The sequence below is a fragment of the Lissotriton helveticus genome, unplaced genomic scaffold (assembly GCF_964261635.1).
Source record: "Lissotriton helveticus unplaced genomic scaffold, aLisHel1.1 SCAFFOLD_1131, whole genome shotgun sequence".
Taxonomy (NCBI): Eukaryota; Metazoa; Chordata; class Amphibia; order Caudata; family Salamandridae; genus Lissotriton; species Lissotriton helveticus.
In genome coordinates, this window is record NW_027611974.1 from 90001 (window position 1) to 92500 (window position 2500).

The following is a 2500-nucleotide window of genomic DNA, read 5'->3' on the forward strand; positions in this document are numbered from 1 at the left end:
AAAAAAAAAAGCCTACAGCACCTGGTATTCCCAGGCGGTCTCCCATCCAGGTACTAACCAGGCCCGACCCTGCTTAACTTCTGAGATCAGACGAGGTCAGGTGCTTTCAGGGTGGTATGGCCGTAGGCTCTAGAAGCACTGATTTTGGGACTCTTAGCTTGCTTCACTCAACTTCAGTGCTAGCAAGCCACTCTGACTCACCTAAAGCGAAAGAAAAAAAAAAAAGCCTACAGCACCTGGTATTCCCAGGCGGTCTCCCATCCAGGTACTAACCAGGCCCGACCCTGCTTAACTTCTGAGATCAGACGAGATCAGGTGCTTTCAGGGTGGTATGGCCGTAGGCTCTAGAAGCACTGATTTTGGGACTCTTAGCTTGCTTCACTCAACTTCAGTGCTAGCAAGCCACTCTGACTCACCTAAAGCGAAAGAAAAAAAAAAAAGCCTACAGCACCTGGTATTCCCAGGCGGTCTCCCATCCAGGTACTAACCAGGCCCGACCCTGCTTAACTTCTGAGATCAGACGAGATCAGGTGCTTTCAGGGTGGTATGGCCGTAGGCTCTAGAAGCACTGATTTTGGGACTCTTAGCTTGCTTCACTCAACTTCAGTGCTAGCAAGCCACTCTGACTCACCTAAAGCGAAAGAAAAAAAAAAAAGCCTACAGCACCTGGTATTCCCAGGCGGTCTCCCATCCAGGTACTAACCAGGCCCGACCCTGCTTAACTTCTGAGATCAGACGAGATCAGGTGCTTTCAGGGTGGTATGGCCGTAGGCTCTAGAAGCACTGATTTTGGGACTCTTAGCTTGCTTCACTCAACTTCAGTGCTAGCAAGCCACTCTGACTCACCTAAAGCGAAAGAAAAAAAAAAAAGCCTACAGCACCTGGTATTCCCAGGCGGTCTCCCATCCAGGTACTAACCAGGCCCGACCCTGCTTAACTTCTGAGATCAGACGAGATCAGGTGCTTTCAGGGTGGTATGGCCGTAGGCTCTAGAAGCACTGATTTTGGGACTCTTAGCTTGCTTCACTCAACTTCAGTGCTAGCAAGCCACTCTGACTCACCTAAAGCGAAAGAAAAAAAAAAAAGCCTACAGCACCTGGTATTCCCAGGCGGTCTCCCATCCAGGTACTAACCAGGCCCGACCCTGCTTAACTTCTGAGATCAGACGAGATCAGGTGCTTTCAGGGTGGTATGGCCGTAGGCTCTAGAAGCACTGATTTTGGGACTCTTAGCTTGCTTCACTCAACTTCAGTGCTAGCAAGCCACTCTGACTCACCTAAAGCGAAAGAAAAAAAAAAAAGCCTACAGCACCTGGTATTCCCAGGCGGTCTCCCATCCAGGTACTAACCAGGCCCGACCCTGCTTAACTTCTGAGATCAGACGAGATCAGGTGCTTTCAGGGTGGTATGGCCGTAGGCTCTAGAAGCACTGATTTTGGGACTCTTAGCTTGCTTCACTCAACTTCAGTGCTAGCAAGCCACTCTGACTCACCTAAAGCGAAAGAAAAAAAAAAAAGCCTACAGCACCTGGTATTCCCAGGCGGTCTCCCATCCAGGTACTAACCAGGCCCGACCCTGCTTAACTTCTGAGATCAGACGAGATCAGGTGCTTTCAGGGTGGTATGGCCGTAGGCTCTAGAAGCACTGATTTTGGGACTCTTAGCTTGCTTCACTCAACTTCAGTGCTAGCAAGCCACTCTGACTCACCTAAAGCGAAAGAAAAAAAAAAAAGCCTACAGCACCTGGTATTCCCAGGCGGTCTCCCATCCAGGTACTAACCAGGCCCGACCCTGCTTAACTTCTGAGATCAGACGAGATCAGGTGCTTTCAGGGTGGTATGGCCGTAGGCTCTAGAAGCACTGATTTTGGGACTCTTAGCTTGCTTCACTCAACTTCAGTGCTAGCAAGCCACTCTGACTCACCTAAAGCGAAAGAAAAAAAAAAAAGCCTACAGCACCTGGTATTCCCAGGCGGTCTCCCATCCAGGTACTAACCAGGCCCGACCCTGCTTAACTTCTGAGATCAGACGAGATCAGGTGCTTTCAGGGTGGTATGGCCGTAGGCTCTAGAAGCACTGATTTTGGGACTCTTAGCTTGCTTCACTCAACTTCAGTGCTAGCAAGCCACTCTGACTCACCTAAAGCGAAAGAAAAAAAAAAAAGCCTACAGCACCTGGTATTCCCAGGCGGTCTCCCATCCAGGTACTAACCAGGCCCGACCCTGCTTAACTTCTGAGATCAGACGAGATCAGGTGCTTTCAGGGTGGTATGGCCGTAGGCTCTAGAAGCACTGATTTTGGGACTCTTAGCTTGCTTCACTCAACTTCAGTGCTAGCAAGCCACTCTGACTCACCTAAAGCGAAAGAAAAAAAAAAAAGCCTACAGCACCTGGTATTCCCAGGCGGTCTCCCATCCAGGTACTAACCAGGCCCGACCCTGCTTAACTTCTGAGATCAGACGAGATCAGGTGCTTTCAGGGTGGTATGGCCGTAGGCTCTAGAA

The 2500-nt window shown here is 49.9% G+C and overlaps 12 non-coding genes across 12 annotated transcripts; all 12 read right to left on the minus strand.

The window, feature by feature from the left end:
- Positions 1–9: 9 nt before the first annotated feature.
- LOC144807386 (5S ribosomal RNA) lies at positions 10–128 on the minus strand. The gene has a single exon (XR_013606261.1). It is a non-coding gene; the product is annotated as a 5S ribosomal RNA (ribosomal RNA).
- A 96-nt stretch (positions 129–224) lies between these two features.
- LOC144807453 (5S ribosomal RNA) lies at positions 225–343 on the minus strand. Its single transcript, XR_013606311.1, has one exon. It is a non-coding gene; the product is annotated as a 5S ribosomal RNA (ribosomal RNA).
- Positions 344–439: 96 nt separating this feature from the next.
- On the minus strand, positions 440–558 carry LOC144807454 (5S ribosomal RNA). The gene has a single exon (XR_013606312.1). It is a non-coding gene; the product is annotated as a 5S ribosomal RNA (ribosomal RNA).
- A 96-nt stretch (positions 559–654) lies between these two features.
- Positions 655–773, minus strand: LOC144807455 (5S ribosomal RNA). The gene has a single exon (XR_013606313.1). It is a non-coding gene; the product is annotated as a 5S ribosomal RNA (ribosomal RNA).
- Positions 774–869: 96 nt separating this feature from the next.
- LOC144807456 (5S ribosomal RNA) lies at positions 870–988 on the minus strand. Its single transcript, XR_013606314.1, has one exon. It is a non-coding gene; the product is annotated as a 5S ribosomal RNA (ribosomal RNA).
- A 96-nt stretch (positions 989–1084) lies between these two features.
- LOC144807457 (5S ribosomal RNA) lies at positions 1085–1203 on the minus strand. Its single transcript, XR_013606315.1, has one exon. It is a non-coding gene; the product is annotated as a 5S ribosomal RNA (ribosomal RNA).
- A 96-nt stretch (positions 1204–1299) lies between these two features.
- On the minus strand, positions 1300–1418 carry LOC144807458 (5S ribosomal RNA). The gene has a single exon (XR_013606316.1). It is a non-coding gene; the product is annotated as a 5S ribosomal RNA (ribosomal RNA).
- A 96-nt stretch (positions 1419–1514) lies between these two features.
- On the minus strand, positions 1515–1633 carry LOC144807459 (5S ribosomal RNA). The gene has a single exon (XR_013606317.1). It is a non-coding gene; the product is annotated as a 5S ribosomal RNA (ribosomal RNA).
- Positions 1634–1729: 96 nt separating this feature from the next.
- On the minus strand, positions 1730–1848 carry LOC144807460 (5S ribosomal RNA). Its single transcript, XR_013606318.1, has one exon. It is a non-coding gene; the product is annotated as a 5S ribosomal RNA (ribosomal RNA).
- A 96-nt stretch (positions 1849–1944) lies between these two features.
- On the minus strand, positions 1945–2063 carry LOC144807461 (5S ribosomal RNA). Its single transcript, XR_013606319.1, has one exon. It is a non-coding gene; the product is annotated as a 5S ribosomal RNA (ribosomal RNA).
- Positions 2064–2159: 96 nt separating this feature from the next.
- On the minus strand, positions 2160–2278 carry LOC144807462 (5S ribosomal RNA). The gene has a single exon (XR_013606320.1). It is a non-coding gene; the product is annotated as a 5S ribosomal RNA (ribosomal RNA).
- Positions 2279–2374: 96 nt separating this feature from the next.
- LOC144807464 (5S ribosomal RNA) lies at positions 2375–2493 on the minus strand. Its single transcript, XR_013606322.1, has one exon. It is a non-coding gene; the product is annotated as a 5S ribosomal RNA (ribosomal RNA).
- Positions 2494–2500: the final 7 nt, after the last annotated feature.